The 16,492-nt window shown below is 46.7% G+C and overlaps 1 long non-coding RNA gene across 1 annotated transcript in view; it reads right to left on the bottom strand.

Moving 5' to 3' along the window:
* The window catches only part of LOC142292429 (uncharacterized), a 51,770-nt gene extending 35,997 nt beyond the window's left edge, over positions 1-15,773 (bottom strand). The window contains exon 1 of the long non-coding RNA XR_012750602.1: positions 15,719-15,773. This is a non-coding gene — a long non-coding RNA (uncharacterized LOC142292429). The remainder of the gene's footprint in view (positions 1-15,718) is intronic.
* Positions 15,774-16,492: the final 719 nt, after the last annotated feature.

Here is a 16,492-nt window from a genome sequence, read left to right as displayed (position 1 = left end):
TTCGGGAGGGGTGAGCTTCCTACTTAAGAAGGTGACGGGGTGTTCCTCCCCCTGAACCACTTGAGGCAGCACTGCGCCCAGGCCGACCTCAGAGGCGTCAGTCTGTACTATGAACTCCTTCCGGAAATCAGGGTTGACAAGAACGGGCTGTCCGCACAGGACCCCCTTCAGGGCCCGGAAGGAGTCCTCAGCCTGCGGAGTCCAGCGCACCATGACGGACTTCTTGCCTTTGAGAAGGTCCATCAAGGGGGCTGATAGTCCCGCAAAATTTTTTACAAACCTCCTGTAGTACCCCACGATACCCAGGAAGGCCCTAACCTGCTTCGTGGTCAGGGGTCTAGGCCACTTCTGGATCGCCTCAACTTTGTTAATTTGGGGCTTAATCACTCCTTGGCCTATTACGTAGCCCAAGTAGCGGGCTTCCGTGAGCCCCAACGCACATTTCTTGGGATTGGCTGTCAATCCGGCTGTTCGGAGCGCGTTCACCAACGCTTGTACGTGTTCCAAGTGGGTCTGCCACTCGGAGCTGTAAATAATGATGTCATCAAGGTACGCTGATGCATACGCCTGGTGGGGTTCCAGCACCAAGTCCATCAACCTCTAGAACGTGGCCGGAGCGCCATGTAACCCAAAAGGCAAGACAACATAGTGGAAGAGACCCTCCGGCGTAACAAAAGCGGTTTTCTCCTTGGCGGATTCCGTCAGTGGCACCTGCCAGTACCCCTTGGTCAGGTCGAGCGTGGTGAAATATTGCGCCTGTCCCAGCCTATCAATCAGCTCATCCACCCGGGGCATGGGGTAGAGATCGAACTTGGATATTTCGTTCAATCTCCTAAAGTCATTGCAGAACCTTAAGGAGCCATCGGGTTTTGGTATTAGGACAATGGGACTAGCCCATTCACTCCGGGATTTTTCGATGACCCCCAGGCGTAGCTTTGTCTTCACTTCCTCTGATATGGCTTGTCTTCGAGCCTCCGGCACCCGGTATGGCTTCAGGCGTACCTTCAGGTGAGGCTCGGTGACAATGTCATGTCGTATCAGACTGGTCCTACCAGGCAGCTCGGAGAAGACATCGGGGTTCTGCTGAACCAGCCTTCTGGCCTCTCGCCTCTGTTGCTTGGTGAGGGCTTCTCCAATCCTTACTTCCGGTTTGTCCTCTCCGGAGGTCGCTGGAGCCGGGTTTGAACGACCCGAAGAGGAGGGAGATGGGGAAAAATCAACCATCAGGCTTTCCCGTTCCTGCCAAGGTTTTAACAGGTTGACATGGTATATTTGTTCAGGTTTCCGCCTACCGGGCTGCAATACCTTATAGTTGACCACCCCGATTCTTTCCTTTATCTCGTAGGGGCCTTGCCACTGAGCCAGGAATTTAGTCTCTGCCGTGGGGACCAATACCAACACCCGATCCCCGGGGTTAAAGGTCCGCACGGTGGCTTGTCTATTGTAGCGGCTGCTTTGCGCGGCCTGAGCCTCCTGTAAATGCTCCTTCACAATTGGCATGACCGCGCTTATGCGGTTCTGCATTCCTAAAATGTGTTCAATCACACTTTTATGGGGGATGGGCTCCTGCTCCCATGTTTCCTTTGCCAGGTCCAACAATCCCCGGGGATGTCGCCCGTATAACAACTCAAAAGGCGAAAACCCTGTGGATGCCTGTGGCACCTCTCGGATGGCAAACATTAAATAGGGAAGCATCATATCCCAGTCTTTCCCGTCTTTGGAAATCACCCTTTTTAGCATGGTTTTCAGGGTTTTATTGAATCGCTCCACTAAACCGTCCGTTTGAGGATGATACACAGACGTACGCAACTGCTTGATCTGGAGTAGCCGGCATAGCTCTTTGGTCACTTTAGACATGAATGGGGTCCCCTGATCCGTAAGGATCTCCTTGGGCAACCCCACCCGGCAGAACACAGCAAACAACTCCCGAGCTATAAGCTTCGCTGCAGTATGTCTGAGAGGTATCGCCTCTGGATACCGGGTGGCACAGTCAACGATCACTAGGATGTGTTGGTGCCCTCGAGCGGACTTTACGAGGGGCCCCACCAGATCCATCCCTATCCGTTCAAAAGGGACTTCTATAATGGGTAACGGTACCAACGGACTGCGAAAGTGGGCCAGGGGTGCGGTAAGCTGACACTCCGGGCAGGTTTCGCAGAACCGTTTTACCTCCCCAAAGACCCCGGGCCAATAGAACCTTTGCAATATTCGCTCCTGCGTTTTCTTGACCCCTAGGTGGCCACTCATCAGGTGTTTATGAGCCAAGTCGAGGACCCACCGGCTATACGGCTGGGGCACCACCAACTGCTCTACCCCCACGCCCCGTATTTCATTCTACCCGGTAGAGTAAATCCTGCTTAAGAGCAAAATGGGGGTACCTTACCTGGGCGCCGGGCACCTGTGCCACCCCGTCAACCACTGTCACCCTACTCCGGGCATGTATTAATGTAGGGTCCTGGAGTTGGGCGGTCCCAAACGTATCCGGGGACGCCTCCAACTCCGGGATGGGCTCGACCATCTCAGCCTCTCCTGCCAATACCTCTAGGGGTGACCTATCGGGTTCACATTCTGTCCCTATCAGGGGGACTCCTACGGCAGGCGTCCCGGATTCGGGATTGTCGGGCTCAGGTCCCGGACTGTCCAATACCTGAGGGGATTTAGGAGGCCCCTTCCATAGAGTCCAAAAATACGGCAGATCCCTTCCTAGGATCACGTCATAGGGAAGAGTGTTCATAAGTCCCACCTCATGTTGCACCTGACCGCAGGGTGCTGTGATGGTGACAACCCCCGTGGGATAGTCTCGGCGGTCCCCATGTATGAAAACCACCCCCACTGTACGTCCTGTGGCCTTTACTTCAGCCATTAGGGTTGATCGCACAAGGGTCACTAAGCTTCCGGAATCCAACAAGCCTGTAACCGGCCATCCATTCACCTGTATTTGGTACAAGTGGGGCTCAGTCTCCGGGGAGACAAGGTCCACGGTACACACCGCCTGAGCATACATTGAACCCCGCCGGGTAACCCCACAATCCATGGGCTCCGTGGTGAGTGGACACTGGGCTTCCATATGTCCCACCCGCTGGCACCGCCAACATCTAATAGGGAAGGAAACCCCCTTGACGAGTTGTCGTTTAGGGTACATAGCTTTCCGGACCTCAGGGACGGCGGGCGCGGCCTCAGGCGGGACGGTAGCGGACTCCCGCACCGGTGTCAGCGGTGGGTCCTTGGCCCGAGGCTTGGAGGGGCCGGACCGACGGGCGGCACGCAAAGTCTCAGTGTCCCGTATCAAGTCCTGCGTAGCCACATGCCGCTCCACCAGGCACACTAATTGGTCCAGGGTACTTGGGTCGCCCTGTCCTACCCACCGTTGAATGGTGACGGGTAAAGTGCACACAAAGCGATCAACCGCTACCCTCTCCACCATTTGCGCAGGGCTCAGAGTGTCAGGCTGCAACCACTTCTTTACCAGATGCAACAAGTCATAGGCCTGGGAGCGTACGGGTTTGTCTTCCTCATAGAACCACTGATTTACCCGCTGAGCCCGTACATAGGTATTCACCCCCAACCGAGCCAGTATTTCGACTTTCAGGGTCTCATATTCTATGGCGTTCTCAGTACAGAGGTCCAGGTACGCTTTTTGGGGCTCCCCCGTCAGATAGGGCGACAATACCTCAGCCCACTGGGGGGTCGGCAGCTTCTCCCGCTCGGCCACCAGCTCAAACACCGCCAGGAACGCTTCCACATCATCCCCCGGGGTCATCTTTTGCAACGCTTGTCTCACCGCTTTCCGGACGCTGCCGTCGTCACCCGGTCCCGGGGTTGTTGCTGCCGGTCCGGCACGGATCGACTTGGCCAGGAGAACCATCTGTTCTTGGTGCCTTTGTTCCTGCAATTGCAAGGAGTGCTGGTGCTGTTGCTGCTGACGATCCAACGACCGGAGCAGGTGTGCATTGTTGCTGTGGGTTAGCCTGAGCCAGCTGCTTTAGTATGTCCTCCATGGTACCGCCGGGTTTGGGCTGTAGCGTAGCCGCTTGAATCCAGGACATGCGCTACTGAGTCACCAGGGATGGACGCTACACCTCACCGGGCTGACTGCCCGCGTTCTCCACCATCTGTGAGGTAACGTGGTCGGCTGCGCGGCAGAAGACACGGGATCCAGGCGCCAATGGTCACAGCACACAGTTTATTGCACAAACCAAATCCAAAAATGGCTCACATGTGCTTCTTCGGCAGAAGCTTAGGGAGTTGTGTTCACTCCCTCACACTAGGGCCCCACACCCAGGTTCCTGTTTCCTTTTAACCCTCCTTTCAGCCTGCAGGGAAACAGCAATAAACCCTGGAGTGGAGTTGCTTTCTATACATGGAGGGAGCACAACCGGGGCGAGACGTACCGGCCGCCATAGACAACCCCGGTCACAGTCTCACAGTATGCATATATATATATATATATATATATATATATATATATATATATATATATATATATTACAGTATATCTATACAGTGTGTATATATATATATATATATATATATATATATATATATATATATGTGTGTGTGTGTGTAATATATATGTGTAAATATATATATATATATATATATGTCAGCACAGTTTATGGGGCACAGCAATAAATATGGCAGCACAGCAATAGGGTGACACACCAAAACAGGGGCATACCAATATGGCTGCACAGCATATGGCGGCACATTATATGGGGCACAGTATATGTGGCCACAGCAATAAGGGGGCACAGTATATGGGGGCACAGTATATGGCGGCACGGTATATGGGGCACAGCAATATGGCATCGCAGCAATATGGCATCACACTATATGGGGCAAAGCAATATGGTGGCAGCAATATGGTGGCACAGAATATGGGGGCACAGTATATGGGGGCACAGCAATATAGCGGAACTGCAATATAGGGGACAGAAATATGGGGGCATAGCAGTATGGTGGCACAGCATAATGGTGGCACATTATATGGTGGCAAAGCAATATGGCAGCACAGCAATATGGTGGCACAGCAATATTGCAGCACAGCATATGATGGCACAATATAAGGGGCACAGTATATGGGGGCACAACAGTATGGCGGCACAGCAATATGGGAGCATAATAGCAATATGGTGGGACAGCATATGGAAGAACAGTATTTGGGGGCACAGCAATATGGGGGCATGGTATATGGTGGCACAGCATATCAGGCACAGTATATGGTGCCACAGCAATATGGTGGCACATTATATTGGCCACAGTATATGTGGCCACAGCAATAAGGGGCCATAGTATATGGCGGCACAGCATATGGCGGCACAGTATATGGGGGCACAGCAACATAGCAACACAGTATGTGGGGCACAGTAATATGGCAACACAGTATATGGCATCACAGCAATATGGCAGCACATGATATGGGGCAAAGCAATATGGTGGCACAGCATATGGGGGACAGAAATAAGGTGGCACGGCATTATGGTTGCACATTATATGTTGGCAAAGCAAAATGGCAGTACAGCAATGTGGTGGCTCAGCATAATGCGGCACAATATAAGGGGCACAGTATATGGGGGCACAACAGTATGGTGGCACAGCAACATGGGGGCATAATAGCAATATGGCGGTACAGCAATATGGTGGCACAGCATATGGAAGAACAGTAATTGGGGGTACAGAAATATGGGGGCATAGTATATGGTATATGGCAGCACAGCATATGGGGCACAGTATATGGTGCAACAGCAATATGGTGACACAGCATATGGGGCACAGTATATGGCAACACAACAATATGGGGGCACAACAATATGGAGACACAGCAATACGGTGCATCAGGAATATGGTGGCACAAGAATATAGTGGTACAGTATATGGGGCACAGCAATATGACAACACAGCATTATGTAGGCCCTGCAATAGTGGAGCTCAGTATATAGCAGCACAGCAATGTGGGGCACAACAATATGGTGGCACAGTATATGTTGGCACAGCAATACGGCGGCACAGTATATGGCACCACAACAATATGGTGGCACAGCAATATGGCAGAACAGTATATGGCACCACAGCAATATAGTAGCACAGTATATGGTGGTACAGTATGTGGCGCCAAAGCAACATGGTGGCACATTATATGGGGCAAAGCAATATGGCGGCACAGTTTTATGGTGGCAATGCAATATGGCGCCACAGCAATATGGCAGCACAGTATATGGCGCCACAGTAATATGATGGCACAGTATATAGTGCCACAGCAATATGATGTCACAGTACATGGCGCTACAGCAATAAGGTGGCACATCTATATGGCGCCACAGCAATATGGTGTCACAGTAAAGGGGCACAGCAATGCGGTGGCAGACTATAGTGCGCAACAGCAATATGGTGCCACAGTATTATGGTGGCACATATATGGTGGCACAGTAAATAGGGCACAGTATACAGTGGAGCAATATGCCAGCTGTCCTCGGTGACACTTTCAACAGTTCAGGATCACTTTGCAGTCACTAACAAAATGGCACAGCACTGTGATTCTAAACTTCATCCTTCCTTATGCTTTTGCAAATGCCCAGAAGTGGAGGGGGAGGTGACATCACACACAGGAGCAGATTCCACCCAGTTTTACTGCAGTTGTAATGTGAGCTAGTTGTACACTAGGTTTTCAGCAGCTGCTCCACTTAGTGTTTGAGTGGAAAATATAAAACTTTTTAAATTATTTTTTAGATTTTGGTAAATTAAAAACAAAGGATAATATTTAAACAAAACATTAATACTTTACATTTTTTCAGTTATTGGAAAAAATAGTTTTTTTTATGGCACCTTCCCTTTAAGCACTGTAGCCCATTCCTAACTGCATGTAATATACTCCCTGTCAGGATTCAGCTCTGCTCGCTGGTTCCAGCAGTCATCACATGGCCGCTCCACTCATATGTAATTTTCATGTTTAGTCATGTGACAATATAGCGGCACAGCAATATGGCGGCACAATATAGGGGGCACAGTATATGGGGCACAATATATGGCGGCATAGCAAAATGGGGGCATAGTAATGTGGTGGCACAGCAATATGGTAGCACAGCAATATGGCAGCACAGCAGTATGGCAGCACAGCATTTGGGGACATAGTATATGGTGGCACACCATATGGAAGCACAGTATATTGCGGCACAACAATATGGAGGCACAGGAATTTGGCGGCACTGCAATGTGGCTGCACAGCAATATGGTCGCACAGTATATGGGGCACAGCAATATGGTGGCACAGGAATATGGCAGCACAGCAATATGATGACACAGCAGTACGGTGGCATAGTATATGGCAGCACAGCAGTATGTTGGTACAGTATAAGGGGCACAGCAATATGGGGCGCAGCAATATTGGGACTCAGTATATGGCGGCACAGCAATAGGTTGACACAGCAATACAGGGGCATACCAATATGGCTGCACAGCATATGGTGGCACATTATATGGGGCACAGTATATGTGGCCACAGCAATAAGGGGGCACAGTATATGGCAGCACGGTATACGGGGCACAGCAATATGGCGTCACAGCAATAAGGCAACACAGTATGTGGGGCACAGTAATATGGCGACACAGTATATGGCATCACAGCAATATGGCATCACAGTAATATGGCATCACACTTTATGGGGCAAAGCAATATGGTGGCAGCAATATGGTGGCACAGCATATGGGGGCACAGCAATATAGCGGAACTGCAATATAGGGGACAGAAATATGGGAGGAACAGCAGTATGGTGGCATAGCATAATGGTGGCACATTATATGGTGGCCAAGCAATATGGCGGCACAGCAATATGGGAGCATAATAGCAATATGGTGGGACAGCATATGGAAGAACAGTATTTGGGGCACAGCAATATGGGGGCATGGTATATGGTATATGGCGGCACAGCATATGGGGCACAGTATATGGTGCCACAGCAATATGGCGGCACATTATATGTGGCACAGTATATGTGGCCACAGCAATAAGGGGGCATAGTATATGGCGGCACAGCATATGGCGGCACAGTATATGGGGGCACAGCAATATAGCAACACAGTATGTGGGGCACAGTAATATGGCAACACAGTATATGGCATCACAGCAATATAGCAGCACATTATATGGGGCAAAGCAATATGGTGGCACAGCATATGGGGGACAGAAATAAGGTGGCACAGCATTATGGTTGCACATTATATGTTGGCAAAGCAAAATGGCAGTATAGCAATGTGGTGGCACAGCATAATGCGGCACAATATAAGGGACACAGTATATGGGGGCACAACAGTATGGTGGCACAGCAACATGGGGGCATAAAAGCAATATGGTGGCACAGCATATGGTGGACAGAAATAAGGTGGCACAGCATTATGGTTGCACAGTATATGTTGGCAAAGCAAAATGGCAGTACAGCAATGTGGTGGCACAGCAATATGGCAGCACAGCATAATGCGGCACAATATAAGGGGCACAGTATATGGGGGCATAACAGTATGGCGGCACAGCAATATGTGGGCATAATAGCAATATGGTGGTACAGCAATATGGTGGCACAGCATATGGAAGAACAGTATTTTTAGGGTACAGCAATATGGGGGCATAGTATATGGCGGCACAGCATATGGGGCACAGTATATGGCGACACAACAATATGGGGGCACAACAATATGGAGACACAGCAATATAGTGGCACAGTATATGGCTAAACAACAATATGGCGGCACAGTATATGGGACACAGCAATACGGTGGATCAGGAATATGGTGGCACAAGAATATGGTGGTACAGTATATGGGGCACAGCAATATGACAATACAGCATTATGTAGGCGCAGCAATAGTGGGGCTCAGTATATAGCAGCACAGCAATGTGGGGCACAACAATATGGTGGCACAGTATATGTTGGCACAGCAATACGGCGGCACAGTATATGGCACCACAGCAATATGGTGGCACAGCAATATGGCAGAACAGTATATGGCACCACAGCAATATAGTAGCACAGTATATGGTGGTACAGTATGTGGCGCCAAAGCAACATGGTGGCACATTATATGGGCAAATCAATATGGCGGCACAGTTTTATGGTGGCAATGCAATATGGCGCCACAGCAATATGGCAGCACAGTATATGGCGCCACAGTAATATGATGGCACAGTATATAGTGCCACAGCAATATGATGGCACAGTACATGGTGCCACAGCAATAAGGTGGCACATCTATATGGCGCCACAGCAATATAGTGGCACAGTAAATGGGGCACAGCAATGCGGTGGCAGACTATAGTGCGCAACAGCAATATGCAATATGGTGCCACAGCAATATGGCAGCAAAGTATATGGCGCCACAGTAATATGATGGCACAGTATATAGTGCCACAGCAATATGATGGCACAGTACGTGGCACCACAGCAATAAGGTGGAACATCTATATGGCGCCACAGTAATATGGTGGCACAGTAAAATGGGCACAGCAATGCGGTGGCAGACTATAGTGCGCAACAGCAATATGGTGGCACAGTATATGATGGCACATTATATGGCGCCACAGCGATATGGTGGCACAGTAAATAGGGCACAGTGTACAGTGGGGCACAGTATACAGTGGAGCAATATGCCAGCTGTCCTCGGTGACACTTTCAACAGTTCAGGATCACTTTGCAGTCATTAACAAAATAGCTCTGCACTGTGATCCTAAACTTCATCCTCCCTTATCCTTTTGCAAATGCCCAGAAGTGGAGGGGGAGGTGACATCACACACAGGAGCAGATTCCACCCAGTTTTACTGCAGTTGTAATGTGAGCTAGTTGTACACTAGGTTTTCAGCAGCTGCTCCACTTAGTGTTTGAGTGGAAAATATAAAACTTTTTAAATTATTTTTTAGATTTTGGTAAATTAAAAACAAACGATAATATTTAAACAAAACATTAATACTTTACATTTTTTCAGTTATTGGAAAAAATAGTTTTTTTTATGGCACCTTCCCTTTAAGCACTGTAGCCCAATCCTATCAGCATGTAATATACTCCCTGTCAGGATTTAGCTCTGCTCGCTGGTTCCAGCAGTCATCACATGGCCGTTCCACTCATATGCAATTTTCATATTTAGTCATGTGACAATATAGCGGCACAGCAATATGGCAGCACAATATAGGGGGCACAGTATATGGGGCACAATATATAGGGGCATAGCAAAATGTGAGCATAGTAATGTGGTGGCACAGCAATATGATAGCACAGCAATATGGCAGTACAGCAGTATGGCAGCACAGCAGTATGGCAGCACAGTATTTGGGGGCACAGTATATGGCGACACACCATATGGAAGCACAGTATATTGCGGCACAACAATATGGGGGCACAGGAATTTGGCGGCACTGCAATATGGCTGCACAGCAATATGGTGTCACAGTATATGGACACAGCAATATGGTAGCACAGGAATATGTCGTCACAGCAAAATGTCGACACAGCAGTACGGTGGCATAGCACATGGCAGCACAGCAGTATGGTGGTACAGTATAAGGGGCACAGCAATATGGTGGCACAGCAATATAGGGGTACAGTACATGGGGCACAGCAATATGGTGGCACAGCAAAATGGCAACATAGTATATAGCACCACAGCAATTTGGTGGCATAGTATTATGGTGGCACAGCAATATTCTGGTACAGCAATATAGCGGCAAGGTATATGGTGCCACAGCAATATGGTGGCACAGTATATGGCGCCATAGCAATATGATGGCACAGTATATGGCACCACAGCAATATGGCAGCACAGCAGTACAGTATGGCAGCACAGCATATGGCAGAACAGTATTTGGGGGCACAGTATATGGCGGCACAGCATATGGAAGCACAGTATATTGCGGCACAACAATATGGGGGCACAGGAATTTGGCAGCACTGCAATATGGCTGCCCAGCAATATGGTGGCACAGTATATGGCGCCACAGCAATATGATGGCACATTATATGGCACCACAGCAATATGGTGGCACAATATTATGGTGGCACAGCTATATGGCGGCACAGTACAGGGTAGGCTATGAGTATGGATACACTCTGATAAAATGAAAGTGGTTGCTGATATCACCTTACCATTTGTGGCATATTAGTACATGGGAGGGGCCAAACATTTGAGGCCGGGTGACGCCCATGGCGGCCATCTTCAAAGCCACCATTTTGAATTCAACCTTACTTTTTTTCAATGGGAAAGGGTCATGTGACACATCAAACACAGAGAATTGCACAAGAAAAACAATGGTGTGCTCATTTTCAACGTAGCTTTATTCATTATCAAGTTATTGACACATTTGTGACATGGAACAACGACAGTAACTCACTAAAGGATGTGCTCAAAGTGCTGCCCATTGTGTTTAATTGTCAATGCCATTCTCTTCTCCCACTCTTGACACACCGAGAGCAATACCGCAGAAGAATTGCTACCATAGGCCTCCTGTATCTGCTGTTCAGGTGCCCCACATCCTGGATCTGCGGTATTGCTCTCGGTGTGTCAAGAGTGGGAGAAGAGAATCATGTTGACAATTAAACATAATGGGCAGCACTTTGAGCACATCCTTTAGTGAGTTACTGTCGTTGTTCCATGTCACAAATGTGTCAATAACTTGATAATGAATAAAGCTACGTTGAAAATGAGCACACCAATGTTTTTCTTGTGCAATTCTCTGTGATTGATGTGTCACATGACCCCCTTCCCATTCAAAAAAGTAAAGTTGAATTAAAAATGGCGGCTTTGCAGATGGCCACCATGGGCATCGCCCAATCTCAAATGTTTGGCCCCTCCCATCCACTAATATGCCACAAACGGTAAAGAGATATCAGCAACCACTTCCATTTTATCAGGATGTATCCATACTTATGGCCCACCCTGTATATGGCACCACATCAATACGGCGGCACAGTATATGGGGCACAGCAATACGGCAGCACAGTATATGGTGCGACAGCAATATAGTGGTACATTATATGGCGCCACAGCAATATGGTGGCACAGTATATGGGACACAGCAATATGGCGGCACATTTATGGTGGCACAGTATACAGTGTAGCACTATCCCAGCTGTCTTCGGGACATTTTCCACAGTTCAGGATCACTTTGCAGTCACCAGCAAAATGGCACAGCACTGTGATCCTAAACTTCATCCTCCCTTATCCTTTTGCAAATACCCAGAAGTGAAGGGGGAGGTGACATCACACACACATTTTGAGAGTTTAATGGAACCAACAAATATAATGCTCCAGATTCTCAACTAGCTCAAAGGAAGGTCAGTTTTATAGGTTTTCTAATCAGCAAAATTGTTTTCAGCTGTGCTAACATACTTGCACAAGTGTTTTCAAGGTATTTCTAAAGATCCATTAGCCTACTTACACAGTTAGCAAACAGAATGTACCATTAGAACACTGGAGTGGTGGTTGATGGAAAAAAGAAAATATTTTTTTTTTTTATGAAGCTAACATTACATTATTCAGAAATACTCTATACATTGTTAATGTAGCAAATGATTATTCTAGCACCAAACGTCTGGTTTTAATGCAATATTTACATAGGTGTATAGAGCTCCTTTTCCAACAACCACCACTCCAGTGTTCTAATGGTACATTGTGTTTGCTAACTTTATTACAAGGCTAATGGATGTTTAGAAATCCCTTGAAAACACTTGTGCAAGTATGTTAGCACAGCTGAAAACAGTTTTGCTGATAAGAGAGCTATAAAACTGACCTTCCTATGGGCTAGTTGAGAATCTGGAGCATTACTGTCAAGCTGCCACCAGGGGGAGCCGGAGCTCTGCAGCAGAAGACACTACACAGAGCAAGGAGAACCAGGAAGTAAATACACAGCGTTCTCATACACCACTTCACAGCACAGCTGAGAAGCAGAGCTGCAGGGCATGCAAGGAATAGTCAGGCAGGCTGGGTCAAGCACAGTACGAGCAGAAGCAGGACCGGAGGAACGAGCAGAAGCGGAGTCAAAGTCAGGCCAAGGTCAGTACCAAAGGAAGCAACCGAGTGGGGAAGTAGGAGAGGGGGGGACAGAGGACAGGAGGGACGACCAGGGGACGGAACAAAGACAAGGGCACTGGGGCACAGGAACAGACAGATCAGGATATCACTCACAGGACCAGCAATCACAGGCAAAGCAGTGCTAACCTTATAGCTGGCGCTGGTTCACTGGAAATGTCAGCTTTTAAGGCATTCAGGCTTCGGAAGTGAGGCCCGGGAGAAGGCTCCGTCCCCTAGCCATGTGGACCGGGAGGCGAACCATGACAATTACATTTGTTGGTTCCATTAAATTTTCAAAGTGGCCAGAAAAAGAGAACTTATATGTTAAACTTGACAGTCTATTCTTGTTCTTAGAAATGAAGGATATTCCATGTGAGAAATTGCCAAGAAATTGAAGATTTCCTACAATGGTGTGTACTATTCCCTTCAGAGGAGAGCACAAACAGGTTCTATCCAGAGTAGAAAGAGAAGTGGCAGGCCCCGCTGCACAACTGAGCAACAAGACAAGTACATGAGAGTCTCTAGTTTGATAAATCGACACCTCACAGGTCCTCAACTGGCAGCTTCATTAAATAGTACCTGCAAAACAACGGTGTCAACGTCTACAGTGAAGAGATCCAGTTTTGGGCTCCACATTTTAAAACGGACATACAGAAGTTAGAATCAGTTCAAAGGCGGCTAACTAGACTACTACAAGGAATGGAAGGCCTCCCATATGATGAGAGGTTGAAAAGGTTAGATATGTTTAGCTTCGAAAAAAGACATCTCAGAGGAGATCTCATTTATATGTATAAATACATGTGTGGTCAATATAAAGGACTTATTTCTTCCAAATACAATACTAAGGACCAGGGGGCATACACTGCGAATGGAAGAAAAGCGATTCCGGCAGCTAAATAGGAAAGGGTTCTTTACAGTTAGAGCGGTCAGACTGTGGAATGCCCTACCACAAGAGGTAGTAATGGCAGACACTATAACAGCTTTAAAAAAAGGGCTGGATGATTTCCTCAGTACACATAACATTGTTGGTTATAAGTTACTTAGGGACAAAATGTAGAATTGGTGGAGGAAGGTTGAACTAGATGAACCTAGGTCTTTTTCAACCTATGTAACTATGTAACTATGAGGCGACTCCGGGATGCTGGCCTTCAGGGCAGAGTGGCAATCTGAGACTGGCAAATAAAAGGAAAAGATTAATATGGGCAAAAGAACACAGACATTGGACAGAGGAAGATTGGAAAAAAGTGTTATGAACATACGAATCGAAGTTTGAGGTGTTTCGATTACACAGAAGAACATTTGTGAGACGCAGAACAACTGAAAAGATGCTGGAAGAGTACCTGACGCCATCTGTCAAGCATGGTGGAGGTAATGTGATGGTCTGGGGTTGCTTTGGTGCTGGTAAAGTGGGAGATTTGTATAGGGTTAAATGGGATTTTGAATAAGGAAGGCTATCACTCCATTTTGCAACGCCATGCCATGCCATACTCTGTGGACAGCGCTTGATTGGAGCCAATTTCATCCTACAACAGGACAATGACCTAGAGCACATCTCCAAATTATGCATGAACTATTTAGGGAAGAAGCAGGCAGCTGGTATTCTATCTGTAATGGAGTGGCCAGCCCAGTCACCAGATCTCAACCCTATTGAGCTGTTGTGGGAGCAGCTTGACCATATGGTACGCAAAAAGTGCCCATCAAGCCAATCCAACTTGTGGGAGGGGGAAAGCATGGGGTGAAATATCTCCAGATTACCTCCGCAAATTAACAGCTAGAATACTAAAGGTCTGCAAAGCTGGAATTGCTGCAAAGGAGCATTCTGTGACGACAGCAAAGTCTGATGGAGAAAATTATCATTTCAAGTAAAAATCATTACTTCTAACCTCGTCCATGTCTGGACTATATTTTCTATTCATTATGCAACTCATTTGATAAATAAAAGTGTGATTTTTCATGGAAAAGACAAAATTGTCTGGGTGACCGCAAACGTTTGAACTGTAGTGTATATACATATATATATATATATATATATATATATATATATATATATATATATATAAAATGTGGACAGATAACACCAACTCCCTAAACCCGTATCTAACTTTAATTCCCTTAGCCTACCGCTAACCCTAGCGATTTCTAAACTAATTGTTTCACTAATGCCCTACTCCTAACTGAAGCTTCCTAATGATGGATGGACAGAAGGACAAAGTTACATTGAAGAAAAATGAAAAGATAGAAAATTATGTATATAAAAAAAATTACAAATGACAGGAAATGGGAGGAATGACAAGGAGACGGTGACTCTGGGTGATTTACACTTTTTATTTCTCTGACAGCAGCGCAGTCACTGAGTAGAATCGGAGCTGAGCTCCTGTTTCCCGTATTAGATACACGCTGTGATTGGATAGTTACATTCACTATCCAATCATAGCAATCAGAGAGCGGGGTCCGCTGTGATTGGACCTGCACCTCTTCCCGTGCCGGTCAGCTGTTGGTGACTGCCGTCGGCACGGAGCTGTCACTCTGTGTTTTCCCACAGTGACAGTTTAACTACCGCCTGTATGTGCATAAACAATGGACAACAGATAATAGAAATGAATTGTTACACATCTGCATATAAATAACATTGCAATCACTTGAATTACATGACTTTTTATTTCGGACTTACCGAAAGTGGTCTTGGATTTTTCCTCATTTTCTCTTTATATGCAGTATATACAGTATATACAGTATATATCACAAAAATCCTGAATGGGATAAATAGAGAGAGGTTTCCTTACAATTACCCTAATGTTAATTACCAATTAATCAATAGTAAATATTTCATAACTACTGGCTAATTAACAAATATAAGGTTTTCTCATAAAAAAAATGTATGGATATGAGAAGTAGAAGAAGAGGAAGATTGTCATAAGGAATCAGAAACTTCTATAGAGAGGAAAAGGGAAATAATAAGGACAGAATAGGATGTAAGACAAATATACTCACTCTCTACTCCTTCTATAACCCTCAAAGAAAGTCTGGGTGTGCGGTCCCTTATATACCCTTCATGATGTCATAATATCCAGGCAGAGGTGACCATGGGGATGAATCTGTGATGTCATAACATTGTAGAATGCTGAGAACAAGCCTTGCAGCCAATGAGATTCAATATAATAATTTATAATAAAGCCTATGGGAGTTTATAAATGTATAGAAATTATAAGATGAGCATATTATAACAAATAAATGAGTGTTTTTATACATATAAACTATATGGACATAAGTAGAGGGCTAGAGAATTTGATGACATCCCATTCTAACCCATGGCCATTAAACTGGAGTTGGTCCCATTCTACAAGATTTGGAAGGTGCCTGTGGGAGCATTTATGAAGTCAGACAGTGATGTTGGATGGGTGGTCCTGGCTTGCAATCTCCATTCTAATTAATCTGAAAGGTGTTG

This window comes from Anomaloglossus baeobatrachus, chromosome 1, assembly GCF_048569485.1.
Source record: "Anomaloglossus baeobatrachus isolate aAnoBae1 chromosome 1, aAnoBae1.hap1, whole genome shotgun sequence".
In the NCBI taxonomy this organism is placed as follows: Eukaryota; Metazoa; Chordata; class Amphibia; order Anura; family Aromobatidae; genus Anomaloglossus; species Anomaloglossus baeobatrachus.
The sequence above is the reverse complement of the archived record's forward strand: the minus strand, read 5'-3'. Positions and strand labels throughout refer to the sequence as shown.